Here is a 15,312-nt window from a genome sequence, read left to right as displayed (position 1 = left end):
CGAGGACGTAATTTCTAATCCTTTTGGTCCAAGGAGAGCTTTTCTCCTTCGGAACAGTGGAACTTCTGCAAAATACACGTATTAGTGCTTCTTTCATCCTCTCTTGTGATACAAATCTTGTACAGCTACGTGTATAATCGGGCGTATACATACTCTTCAACAAAAGTAGAGGATAATGAACGTTCAATTTGGATAGGACGTGTAAACGTTAATAAACGTTTCATCTTTCCCTCTATTACCACCCCTAAACACAACGCATAACATGCACGTGCAGGTGCACGACGCAGTAGCCCCATACACGTGTATGGGGTCTAATTCTTGATTTTGACGTTTTTTCAAGAATGTCGAGAAATCGCCTAGGACATTAATTTTGACACTCATCTTGCATCATACATTTGTTAGTGTTTGTTTCTAGTCGTTCGTTTTAAAATAAAAAATCGTATACATGCAAATTACATGCCATACACCAATCATCTTTCAAAGCGACTACATTCCAAATGGCTATGGTTGTAAGGAAGTGCAAAGTTCCTAATATAAAAATATCCTATCAACACTGATTGACTCCGATAAATCTCCAAAATATTTTTAATCGTACATAAAAAAATAAAGATCCGCTACTTTTTTAAGCGTATATTTCCGGCACTTGTGTTCACAAGTTCGGTGATAGACAGCTGCCAAAAATCACTTATTGTACTGTGATAAGAGCACACATTGCGGAGTAGAGCTGCAGATTGCTAACCGCACTTCATTCGCATTATCCCCAAATGACCAAACATTCCCGAAAAGATAATGACTTTGCGACTTGGATTCAATGCTGCATATGCTAGGATTAGAACTGTGTATTTCTACTTCTGTTGAAGCCGCGGAAGTTGAGTGGGTTAGATCGCTGACTTTGTGTGTTAGCGATGAGGCTTCTCACCCAGTGTTTGTGTGCAAATTCAGAACCCACCCAAAAATGTATTGGAATCTTTACTGAGAAAGTGTAGTCCCAGATATGGTATATGTTTGAACATTTGAACTTTCTGTGAGTTAAAAAGTCACAACGCCCGCGTGATTATGAAAACCGTGTATAAAAATTAAACAATATAAAAAACGAGTCAAGAAAGGACAATAAAATAGATATAAATGTCACTTACGTACATCTGAAACTAGCCCTTAAGCCTTAAACGACAAATTATGAACGAAATATGGCTCGCCAGCATCCAATTAGCAAACCTACTCAAACACTTTTAATACACATGTGTGTTCATAGGGTTCGATGTATAGGAGAAAAAACGCCTCCGAAGTTTTGGTAGAGAATGTAAACCTGAGGGGTAGGGAAATCCCGAGGCGCGTAGCCCCGAGGGATTTCCCGACCCCCGAAGGTTTACATTCTCTACCAAAACTTCGGAGAAGTTTTTTCTCTTGCTTATAAACCGTCATTTTAAATATTGCGTTATAAGGAATTAGGACCTCACTATACCGCGAACATTCGGAATGACAGCAATGTCGCAACTCTAATGCACAAGTTAGAAAACGCACGGGATTTTCACGCAGTGCACGTGTTTTTTGTGAGTGAGTCAGTTATATACCACGTGGTTACTTGAATCCGCTCATTGCTAACCATGGCAAACCAGAGCGAAGACGAAATGTTTTTAACACAGTCGCAGTTTAAGAAAGATGATGACAATGCTGCTGCTGCTGCTGCTGCTGCTGCTGATGATGATGATGATGATGATTTTCTGTTCCGTTTCGCGGCACCTTTGACTGAGGAAGATATTGAAAGGAAATTATCTCGATGTGTTCCAAGAACGACAAGGTACAAAAATGATTGGGCGAAAGGAGTATTCAGGCGATGGCAAGAAGAGCGTCGGACGAGGTCAATGGATGCAAACATCGCGCTGTCGTCGTCCGTCTTGACTGAAGACTTGCTGGATATGACTGCTAAAGATATAAATACAGCCCTAAAGTATTTCCTATTCGAGGCGAGGAAAGTGGACGGGACTTGCTACCCAGCTGTTACTGTGTATGGGCTATTCACGGCAATAGCGTCACACTTGAAAGCTAACAAATCTCCTTACAATCTGATGGAAGGCGAAGAGTTCCAGGACAGCAGACAGGCACTGGACGCATGCATGCGTGAGAGGTCCACAGCTGGTCTTGGAGCAGACGTGAGAAAACCTACAGAGGTGATAACTCGAGACGAGGAGAACACTCTGTGGGAGAAGGGGGCTCTTGGAGAAGGCACGCCGCAAAAACTCCTGGACACAGTCCTCTACTTAACTGGTGAGTTGCATTTTGCATTTGATTTCCCTGTCGAAAAGTCGGATATTAGCAATTTTGGCATTTACAATCAAACCTTCACATCGAAAATAAATGTGATTAACTGGAACAAAATGCCCGACTTCACTTTGAGGCAAACCAAACCAAACAAAGTTTGGATGGATATTTTGAATCCCGTGTTAAGACCAAAATAGATAAACATTATATAATTGTGTACGGAATTTTATTTTCCAGGACTTAACTTCGCCTTGAGAGGTGGAAAGGAACATCGGAGTTTAAGACTACACCAACAACCTCAGATTACAGGCCCACATACAGACCAGAACGGCCGCAGGTACCTGCAGTATGTGGAAGACGTCTCTAAGACAAATGCCGGGGGAGTGAAAGACAGCAAACTGCAGAAGAAAAAGGTGCGAGCGTATGAAAATACCAAGAACCCGGAACGATGTTATGTGCGCCTTTTCATGAAGTACAAGTCACTTTGGTATGTATTAGATGTTTTCTGATACATTTCTGATACATGTTATACATTCTTTAGATATACCACTCATTTAATCACATCATGCGGGTGACTTGACCCATACTGCATGTAAATTGTCTTATAATTTTACTCCCTGATGATGATTGCACGCATTGGTTTAGGGGCATATAAATGACAAATGCAAACATTTCATACTTAATTGATTCTATGTCAACACAATTTAACTTTCCAGCCTACCATCTTCAACTCGAGCAAATGCGTTTTACTTCACCCCGATGAAGAAACCTAAGGATGGAAAATGGTACCTAGAGTCGCCCATGGGCCACAACACAATCCAGACAACGGTGAAGAGAATATGTGCTGAAGCCGGAATTGAAGGAAGGAAAACGAACCACTCGCTCAGATGCACTGCTGCTACCCGTCTCTACGAGGCAAACATAAGCGAGCAACAGATTTGTGAACAAACTGGTATGTAACTCAATGAATATCTGCAAAACACGAATGAAACTTGAAGTGACTGGGCCAAATTGCAATTTGGCGATTTTAAATGCTAGAACTTGTGATGTCAACATGTGTTATGGTTAACATGCCAAGATCCGGGTTCGAATCCCAATGATGGCCCCAAGCAAAGCGATTACAATATCATATAAATTGCTTTTCAAACGGTTATGTACAATTTGAAATGACTTATCAAGATGAATTCTTTTATTGTAGGTCACAAAAGCGAGGCAGTGAGGGTTTACAAGAGAACCAGTGATCAACAACAAGCAATGGCGTCAGATGTTCTCTCATGTTCAGCTCCAAAGAAAACTCAGACGTCTGCGACAGTGTCGGTTCCTACTTCAGAGGGAGATTCCGGTACAACACAAACTGTCGCTCACGGAAGTGTTACAATGACGTTCAATTTCAATTAAAACACTGTTGTCAGAGTTTTTGTTTTTCCTTTCCTGTGAATGCAGATTTCGGTGGCTGATCGCTCCAAACCGGTACTTTCGGGACGAGGGTTTACTCCTAGTAAAACCTGGGAATAGGTTTTACTTAAATCTAGTTAAACCTATTCCCAGGTTTTACATTGGGAGTAAAACCTCTTACCGGGTATTGGTGCAAGTAGAAAGGATAATGACCATTAAAGGCAGTGATCAGAATTAGGTTTATAACACTGGAGCCAGACCAGTTTACACGTATGCCAGGAATATACCTGTAGCGTTACCTCGGCAGTCAATTGTCGGGCTCAAAGTTTTCTGGAAGCACTGGTTTGATGATGTTTGAGTGAAGTGTAATCTAAAGTAATCTAAAGTGCCCTGGACAAATTCAGCATGACATAGACCTTTCTGGAAGGTATTAGAATTTGAAAGCATTATTTCACACTAACATCAAAACCAGGGGTTTTGTCGCTATCATGTTTCATACTAGAGATCAAGCAAATATTATGAAGTCTGACCTCAGCTCCTGCAAATTGAATAGAAGTATCACCGACTTTGTTACCTCATATGTCATTCTGTATGCCACAAAAGATCTGTTACACAACGTGCAACATGTGTGAGGGATGTGTGACATGACGTCCAGTCATTGGCAGAGGCTGAGTACGCCAGGCGGATATGGCAAAAGAAAGATCAGGTCTACTATGAGTTTTGAGATGCTACCTTATGCCATAACACTTCCCCCACACATCGATCAAAACTGACTTAAACATGCGTCTGACTCATTATTGAACATTCGTCTGTAACCGCTGCCTGCGGAAAGTATGCTTGACGCTGACATCGGAATGTAATACCAAGGAATTGTCCAAGAGTTCTTACTGATTCAGCTGTTGTACAAACGGAATGTGATTGTCGTACTGTCGTGATATTTGTACCTCAGTCCACGTAGCTTTAGTGCATATATTTCATGCAATACTGTATTGATACAGATTAAAATGTCTGACAACTATCTTTTGTCTCATTGCTTTCTGGCGTAAACTCGACGGCGTTGAATTTCAGCAAATCCTGGTATCGCGCGAGCATTATTTAAACAAAATTTATTATATTAGAACCTAGTAGATACACATTTCCAGAGCTCTTCTTCACACCCACAGGTCTCCCTCCTTTGTCCACGAATCAGCTTCAAGTGGAAATAATGTATCTGCAACATCTTCATCGTCTGCGTTCCTGAAATCACTGTACCAGGGGCGTTACAAATTCATACCCATATTTAGGTTATACTGGCATTGCTTGGGGATATTATCTATGCAATATTCCGATCAATATTGCATTTCCATAGAAACATGTAAGTAATGTATAAATGAACAGATATCTCTGTTCCACAGAGTACTAGATACAAAATCAATGACCTATGATATTTGTAACCTAGATGAACAATATGTGTAGTCAAATAAGGAAACTATAAACGATATTAAATCAGCAATCTTTATAACCCAAACGGAGCCTGACTAAAACCAAACAGAACTCGAACAGCTTTGACACTGAACTGTATCTGAACCGAACGTGCAGTGACCTTCTACTGATATCATTGCACTACTGGCTAAAGTGAGAGTCGTGTGTGCCACTTACGTCCGAACATCTCAGATTGCTTGATTAGTCCAGTAACACTGGCAAAAGGGGTAGAACAAATTGCAATAAAAACAATTTCTGCTGGAACATGCCACTAAGTTGTGTACTTTCAACATATCAAAAGTATAGAAAAGTATCATGAACGATTTTGTTCGAAAAAGTTATTTTTTGTAATGCCAAAACGCGCACATTTGATACGAAAAATCAGATGGTCGGTGTTATTCGCTGTGTTGCCGTAGATTGCGTCACGTAAACAAGATGGCGAACGAACGTCGCTGGCAGTCCAGCGCAATCTGGGTAATTATTTTCAAACATGTACAAGTTAACTGACATGACTGATGTCTGATATATTCATAGGTTGCATATATTAACCGTCAAGGCGGAGAACTATTGACGTAGTTGATACTGGAAGATAGTTCACTTAGAGCTGTTGACGCCATTCAACGTTGCCAGTCGAAATGTCGAAACGCAAAAACAAGCAGTGGCATAACTGGCATGGTATTACTTTTCTAATCGATAGAAAAGTAAAAACAATAACAACAACAACACCCGAACACTTTACTATTTATCAAGACAAACGAAATAATCTCAAATGTTACCATAAACTGAATCTGTTTGGATTTTCAAACTATGGAAACCAATTAGGACCATTACTTTTTTCAAAATCGCCTGTTTTTAGACCGGTTTTATGCAGTTTTGGTGGGGTTTAGTGCATGAGCAGAAATGCTATAGAGTACTGAGGGCTCTTTTACATATTTCCAAAACAATATACAAGCTTCACTTGTGAGTCCTGGCCAGAAATGCAAAACATTTCTACAGATGTTACGATGACCTAAATGTGTGTGTCCTCTGTGGAGACCTGCTTGGAAATGGAAAACCTACATCAAACCTCAGTGAAAACGGAAGCACAAGCATCAACAGAGCAAGTGTTCTGCGCGAAGAAAGCACACAAACAAGAGAAGGACAATATATACACCAGGAGTGCAGACGCAAACACATCAATAAATTCAGTATTGCTGCCTCTAATAAAAGAAAATTTACGGAAAATGAGGATCAAGACCAAGAAAATCAAACACGATCTTTAAGGTCGCAAGAAAAAGAGTTCAGCTTCCAAACAGATTGCTTGTTTTGAGGAGAGACTGTGAAAACAGATTGGAAGACTCACAGATCTAATGTGATTCCGGTTAGGACCGAAAAGCAGTTCCAGGAAACTATAAAATATATTTGCTTGAAAAGAGGTGATGAATGGTCACAAAAGTTCTTGCAAGAATTGAGTATGCTGGCGATTGTTTTGCAGTGGATGCGGTTTACCACAACTCATGCAGTGTGAATTTCAGGACAAACAGAAAGTTGTCTCAAGCTATAGATAGTTATTCCCCAACACCTCAAAAGAAGCCACGCCAGGGAAGACCGGAGGATCCTGTGAAACTTGCTGCGTTCTTGCAAGTTGCTGACTACATTGAAGCAAATGATGATGAACAGGTTACAGTAACAAATCTAGTTTCAAAAATGGCTTCTTATTTGAACTCTAATGAAGAACCCTACAGTGTAAAATACATGAAACGAAAACTGTGTGAACATTTTGGTTATAAAATAATCATTGCCGAAGCAGATGGAAAACCAGATGTTGTAACCTTCCGACACAATGCTTCATCTATTCTGTATGATTTCTACAAGACCCCCCAAAAGTCAGATCCAGATGGAGAGAAGATGCGCCTGATTAGAGCAACTGCTGACCTCCTGAAATGTGACATAAAAGCCATAAGCGTAAACCATCCAACTTATCCTAGCATTGATGATATCACGTCAACTGAAATTCAACTTGAATACCTGCCACAATCCCTTCGACTTCTGTTGACTCACCTATTTAATGGAAAAGGCTCTGAAGTTAAAGTTGCTTCCATTGGGCAAGCTGTCATACAAGCAACTCGGCCGAGATCATTGGTACCACCACTTCAAATTGGACTTGGTGTCCAAATGCATCACCACTTTGCATCACGATTCTTGATAGACTCGCTTCATCAACATGGGTTCTGCTCATCATATATAGAGGTTAAGCGGTTTGAAGCCAATGCAGCAGCAACAGGAAGTCCTGAAGTCTCACACCTGCAATTTGTTGCCGATAACATCGACCACAACGTGCACACTTTAGATGGTAATAACACATTCCATGGAAGGGGCATAATTTCAACAGCCACACCAGGGAGAAACACCATCAAGCCAATCACAAGAGGCAATTCAAGCATAAAAGACATTGTAGCAGTTGGCCGAATTGGAATGCATTTCTACAAATCCGACTGGAATGGACTGGCATGTACAGTTTATGAAGAACTTTCATCTTGTAATCGTGAAGAGTCTTCTGACCCAACATCAGCTTTGGACATTCTCTGGAAGATTATGTGGCCACTTAAGTCTCCGAGACCCTCCTGGTCAGGTTATATGCAGTCAGTTCACAGAGGAGATCACGCTGGGATATCAACTGTCACCTTCTTGCCTATGATTGATATGAATCCTGGTGACATGTCATGCATATATTCCACACTGAAGTATGTTGGGGCTCAAGCAAGACAACAAAATGTAACACCTGTTATCACCTTTGATCAACCACTTTGGTGGAAGGCAACTACCATTGTATCAAGTGCAACTGCAGATAACGATCTCCAAGCATTTGTTCTAAGACTTGGATCCTTTCATACAGAAATGTCCTTCCTGGGATGTATTGGTCACCTTATGTTGGGTTCTTGACTATGTGAGGTCTTGGAGACGGTGTATGCTCCTAATGCAGTTCCACACATGATGACAGGTAAAGCTGTTTCCCGAGTCATCAGAGGCTACTTTCTTGTGGACACAGCTCTCAATGCACTCCTCTTTGGCCAGGCGTTTGAATATCCTTGGATTTGCAAGTGTGATGAACATATTGATTCAGAACGTACTTCTCAGAATAGATGGTGCAGCACAAAGGACGTGACCAACAACGATCTCAAACATGCAGTATATCTATTTGAACAGCTTCTAGGAGGGCAATTATCAACTGAGGACATTTGCCAAGACATTGTTCTAAAGAGAGTAAAGTCTAGACTGGATGAGTACAAGACACAGTTAAAAGATAGAAGAACATCAAAGTTATGGCTGCAATACACAGAGATGATAGACATTTTGCGAAGGTTCATAAAGGCTGAAAGAACTGGTAATTGGGATCTCCATCTTGAATCTCTCAGGGAAATGATTCCTTACTTTGCAGCTTCTGGACATTCCCTTGATGCCAAGTCGAGTCGTTTGTATCTCCACAAGATGTTGGCTTTGGAAAATACTCATGAAGAAGTCTACAGAGATTTCAAGAGAGGACTCCATGTTGTTCGTCGTAGCGACCGTTTGTGGACTGGCTTGCCAACGGACCTAGTAATAGAGCAGATGCTCATGCGTAGCATCAACACTAATGGAGGTTTCACTCGGGATAAAGGCATTGGAGAAATTCAACGTCTTACATGGGTCTTGTCCGTGCCAGCATGTGCTAGTATGAACGTTGCCATGCAGACATTCACTGGAATCTCATACAGCACTAATGAGCAACACAAGGATGCTACCCAGGCTCGAATGGACAAGGACAACAAGGACATTCTGACAGTGTTATCGTTCTTAGAAGAGAGGAATTCTTTCAGTGATGACACTAGTCTCCGCAATATTGCAACCGGAGAAATAGCTGACAAACCTGAAAATGTTGAGAATGCCAAATATGTTGGACAGAAGATACTTGACAAAATGACTGGAGTGTCCGTTCAAGATTATGTCTTCAAAAAGAAAGACCAAGTTTGTACACTTCACTCTAAGGCATCTGTACAGTTTGAGGGTGATAAAGTACACGTTGATCCTAAACTTCTGTTCCAAAGAATTGTAACCAGTGCAAGGAACATGGGCGAAAATCTGGCATCAGTGCTGGAGTTTGAACTGTGCAACATTCCTCCTGCACTCTTTGAACCATCAGATCTGCACTTGCTGACTCGTTGTGGACTTTATTACAAAATCCTGATTGGCAACCTTCAATACACGCGGTCCAGCGAGAATATGTTCTTGATGGTGGAGCTCTACTTCAACGTGTAGTTTGGCCTCGAGGATGCACTTACGACACCATCCTTCAGCTCTACATGGAATATGTCCGTAACAGGTATGGAACGGCGACCATTGTGTTGGATGGATATGAAGCTGGATATAGCTCACTTTAGACGGGGGGATGCTGGAGTAGAGGTTAAGTGTGAAAAGAACCTGTTACTCACTTCTAAAAAGGAAGACTTCCTGGCCAACCAATCTAACAAACAGAGGTTCATCAATCTCCTTGGTACAGCCTTACAGGGACAGGGATGTAGAGTGAAACACGCACGTAGTGATGCAGACCTAGAAATTGTCATGACAGCTGTGGAGCTTGCAAAGGAACACACGACTGTTGTAACTGGTGAGGACAGAGACCTGCTGGTATTTCTATGCTACCACACTAGTTTATCAGAAGAGTCATCAGAAATCTACTATATGACAGAGGCAAAGAGTAACAGTAAAAAGAAAAGGAAAGTCTGGCAAATAAAGGAAACAAAGCGGAAGGTAGGAGAAGTCATCTGCAGTAACATCTTGTTCATCCACGCCTTTACAGGATGCGACACTACAAGTAGAGTGTTTGGAATTGGAAAATCGTCGGCGGTAAAAGAACTGGTCTCTGACATGTCCTTTCGTCAACAGGCATCTGCATTCAGTGTGGCTACAGAGAGAGAAGATATCATAAAAGCTGGTGAAAGAGTTTTCGTGAAATTGTTCAATGATGACACAGACATAGGTCTGGACAAATTGCGCCATGTCCGCTTTTGTGAAAAAGTGGCAGCATATTCAACATTCGTCGAGCCGAAACAATTGCCTCCAACTGCAGCTGCAGCAAAATATCATTCAATGCGTGTCTACTATCAAGTTCAGGAGTGGATGGGACAGAGGCCGTGGGACATGTTGCCTGAGAACTGGGGATGGGAACTACGAAATGGTCGTCTATATCCCATTCTCACAGATCTGCCACCAGCCCCCGAGCACCTGCTTAGAATTATCAAATGTAACTGTAAGACTGACTGCGGCTCAGCACGGTGCAGCTGTAAGAAATATGAAGTCTTTGAAGGGCATTTAGATGTAAGAAATATGGTCTGGAATGCTCTCCAGGATGTGGTGAATGTAGGGGAGTCAGCTGCAGCAACTCAATATATGTTGAAGATGACATCTAATATAATATTAGAGTCGTACGATGCATCCCTACTGGCTTCATATCATCATGTGAGGTTTGTTTAAAAACATTTAATTCCGTTCACTAACTACATCCTGTCTTATCAAAGTTTATGTGACGTGACTGTACCTTCTGCATTTTCTGACAATGTTATTATACTGATTTAAGTTCACGTAATATTGTAAATACGGTAAATACTTACACACGTTTAGTTCATACTGTCTTGTGTTCAACATACACATAAAATGAATTGATGATTAGAAATTAGAATTATGGTCTTGTTGCTTGTATTCATGTTAAATACGGTAAATTGGAAGTTTTATATTACAAGTGTGTGTGTGTGTGTGTGTGTGTGTGTGTGTGTGTGTGTGTGTGTGTGTGTGTGTGTGTTTGTGTATCACAAATAGGCTGTGCACTTGAATTTAATTTCAGTGATAAATGCCCTTTTTCGTGACAAATCTCTATATAGTTTACTCATTTAATCGTCTTGTAACGAACAAACATGCACGTGCTTTTTGGCGGGAAAGATACAATTTTCGTTCATTATACATTCCTATACTTTTTGTATCTTAAAATACATATTACGTGGATTACAAAACAGAAGGGTCAACTTTATTGCAATTTGTTCTAGGTTGAGCTGTATATGAGCTAGGATGACTGGACTAGATAGTTTCCGGTAGCTTCTTGTTGAGGGTGTCTGGGAGTACCAGAGCCAGAAGGGCCGCCAAGATGCCTATGCCCCCGAACACCAGCATGGGAAGAATCTGGTCAAACCGTGCTGATACGTGCACCACCTGTAATCTGGTGATACTTGTAAAGATTCTACTTCTATAGGAATTATATAAATTGATAAATTGTCACTGCCATATATATAGGTGAACATTCAGCAAGGGTATCCATCACTACATTATCAAAGGAGCGTTGCAAATTCATTATGTATGTTACATAGCATTGACTACAAGGCATATCCACCTGTTGATGATCAGTTAACGAAGACGTACCCCCTATTTGAAAGAAGAATCTCTCTTCATTTTTCTACTTCTATGAAATAAAACCTAAAACGTAAGAAATTTCCACAGTCAGTTTTGTATACTTACCAGGTCAGCAATGGAGGGGAAAAATAAACAGTCAACTCTGCAACAATTGGAACTCAATGACAATCCAAATGCCCTTGATTTTGTCGGCATGTGTTTAGCCGTGAGTGAGTAGCGACACATATGGCAGCCGAGGCGCAAATAGCCCCGATGATGGCAAGGATGCTAATTGCCTATCTCCCCGCTAAACGAATGGAGGTGATTTAGTTTGTCTTTCATACAACGATATTAAAATATCAGAACAGAACATGGCTTGTTTCGTATTTCTGAATTCTTTCTAGGCGAACACACACACACGTGTGTGTGTGTAATATATCCAATATTTAACGTCACATCGGCACTAGCGCCGCCATATCGTGACGAGAACGAGTAATTACATAAATACAAATGAATTAGTAGCCCATAGATTGTAAGAACCTGTCAACGAAGGACAGTAAAACTAACTAGAATATCACAGAGTAGAATGTAAATCTAGCGATTAGACCTGAAACAATGTATCAATAGAGGACAATACAATGTAAAAATGAGCTATAGGTTGCCAACAACTGAAAGTAGATTGCCATACTAAGGACCATGGGGACGTACAGTACATTTGCTTCCTGGATGGATCCTAGCTGGATTTACATCATCCCTTCAGCTGTTAGCAATTTAGACACATCTAGCCATACAGTAAAACAACACTTATCCTACAATTAAAAACCTGGAAAATTTGCATTTAAGTCAAATGTTTTGGGAATTAAGTACCTTCTCAGGAGGACAATTATTTTACAGTACTTCAACCCCCTTTGACCGTACAGCCACTAACGATTTGAGCTACTAATTTAATCTTCCAATTATAAAACATTTATCTATTTACAATTCATTTAACAAATCTAATTCCTTTAACAATGCAGTAATTAAACGAGGACTAATATTGCTAAAAAGATCCTTCATAGTTCGTGAAACAAAATACTGACACCTTGTGATGGAATACTCAACACAGTCAAGCAGGATATGTTTTACTGTGAATTTTTCATCACAAGGGATACAAAACAGAGGATTCTCACCTTTAAGTAAATATTCATGCCTACATCTTGTTTGGCCCATGCGACATCGTCGCATGATGTCCTCTTCAAATCTGGACTGACAACCAAAGTAGGTGTAACCAGTATAGGGTTTTATTGCATGTATTTTAATACCTACTTCCTCTGCATCAGATCGCGAATGTAAGATCTGATGACAGCTACATAATCAGAGTATGGAATAGGAAGTGGTGTCACAGATGTGTTGAGTGCTTCCTTAGCAGCAGTGTCGGCCGTTGTGTCACCAGAAATGCCAACATGACTGGGTAACCAACAAAAGACGATGTCGAATTGACCAGTAGCAAGATCATTATGCAATGCATTAATTTCAAAAGTGGATGTTTACATGATACGTTTTAGTAGCCTGAAGACAAGAATATGGCGTTTGCTTCAGCTGTGAAAATAGAGCTGTTATCGGGTAATCTAGAAGATATTGTTCTGGATCCAATGACAGTGGCACAAGTCAATGCGCCACCGTCCTTGGACCCATCGGTAAATTAGGATTTGTAATTGTTATATTTATTCCTTAATTGATTATATTCTTGTTTATATTGTAATTCATTAGTTTCTGATTTTTTGAAAGTTGCTTATGTTAGGTCGACTTGTGGCCTAACGAGTTGCCAAGGAGGAGAAGAAATAAGACGGAAAGGAGATATATTCCTAGCTCAATACCGGCAGCGGAAATGAATGGTTTAATTCTGAGCCCAAGAGGCGGAACAAGAAACGACTTCTTGTTATACAAATCCTCATAGAGAGGATTGAAGACACAGTTATATGCAAGGTTAGATTCGAGTTACAGTTTTGTAATATATTGTAAAGCGAAGTTCTAAACCGTCCCAGGCAAAATCTGTGCTGGACATGACTGGGTAACCAACAAAAGTCTGTGCTGGACAGAATGAAGAATATTAAGGTTGCTTTTGCAGGCTCCACCACATACGGTTGGGCCATAATCAAGTTTAGATCGCACCAGCGATCTATATAAGTGACGAAGGGTAGCTTGATCCCCTAGTTGCCGTTCAGTAATATGCATACTTTTACCGTGACATGAAATATTAAAATGATCCACAAAAAGTGATCCATCAATGGAATCGTTTAAAACCTTGTACGATCATTTGCGGCCAGTACGATCCATTATTAGAAAACAGGAAATGTATGCAGCCGCCTCTGCCATGGCGAACAAGAAGAAGTTGAGGTAGATGTTATCAGAAAGGTTGCCGAATTTCAAAGCTTTTTCACTCAGTCTGATTCACGACATGATTGTTTATCTACTCTATACAACATACTTCCTGGGAGAAAGAAATCTCTTTCTGAAACATTCTAACGGTTAGTAATCTCTTTATTCTTTATCAAACGTATTTTTCAGTGGCGGTCACCAGAAACTTTAAACTTTAAAATACTAGCCACATAAAGAGACTGTCCATTCTCAAAATATTATCCCACTTGATAAGTACAATCATAATGCCAAAGGTACATATAAACTTTAATGGAGGGATCAAGGGGGGTATGCCCACCATCGGCATTGAAAACAGCAGTGCATCGACAACGCATATATCCTGTCAAACGTGCAAGGAAGGCTTGTGGGATGTCAGATTCTCCCAAGTTCTGTTGCAAGGTCAAGGACGTCATCCGGCGGATGCGGAAGACGGCGTAGACGTCGATCAATCCCATCCCAAACACGCTCTATCGAGTAGAGATCTGGTGAATTTGAAGGCCAAGGCATTAAGTCAACCTTGTGGTGTTGCAAGAAATCCATAGCAACCCTTGCCGTATGAGGGCGGGCATTGTCCTGTTTGAATGTTAACCCAGATCCCTGACGTTGTAGAAAAGGAATAGCCACAGGAGGAAGAATCTGATCCCCGTAACCCACAAGTTAGTATGCCCTGAATAATCACCAAAGGAGGTCTTTGGCGTGCTTTTATTCCACCCCAAACCATCACGGAATGACCACCAAAGCGGTTTCTCTCCAAGACACAGGCCTGTGCATAACGTTCTCCCACGCGTCTATAGGCACGTTGACGTCCATCGCAATGGGAAATGTCTGGTCTGGTCACATCTGTAAAACACAACATGTCTCCACCAAAACAAGGGCCTGCGCACATGATTTTGGCACAACATTCGGCGAGTTTGTTGATGAAGTTGCGTCAGGAAAGGTCGTATGACGGGACGTCGTGGTCTGATCCCATGATGACGTTAACGTTGTCGAACGGTGTTGGGGTGAATACGGCGAGGTCCTGGGATGGTCCGTCAGTCATCACTGCAGTCTGAAACCTGTGACGAAGATGGGTCACCCTTATCTATCTGTCCTGTCTTGACGTTGTTACACGTTGGCGCCCTAACGTGGCCGATTGATGACGTCACTTGTGCTCTGGTAACGACTCACCAGTGCAGAAGTGGTATCCCGGTGGCAGTGGAAATTAGGTCTCGCAGATGTTACTGGTTGCTATTGCGGCTTTGATTCTATTTTTGCAAAATAATCTTCTGTATACTGCAAACCTATTGCCGTTACAGATTCTTTGGGGAACGAATTCGTAAATATATGATCAAATAAGATGATCACCATTCGCCGCATCATCACTGATCACTTCAAAAGATTCCAGAATAGTTCTTTTATTACCTC

This window comes from Haliotis asinina, chromosome 6, assembly GCF_037392515.1.
Source record: "Haliotis asinina isolate JCU_RB_2024 chromosome 6, JCU_Hal_asi_v2, whole genome shotgun sequence".
In the NCBI taxonomy this organism is placed as follows: domain Eukaryota; kingdom Metazoa; phylum Mollusca; class Gastropoda; order Lepetellida; family Haliotidae; genus Haliotis; species Haliotis asinina.
The sequence above is the reverse complement of the archived record's forward strand: the minus strand, read 5'-3'. Positions refer to the sequence as shown.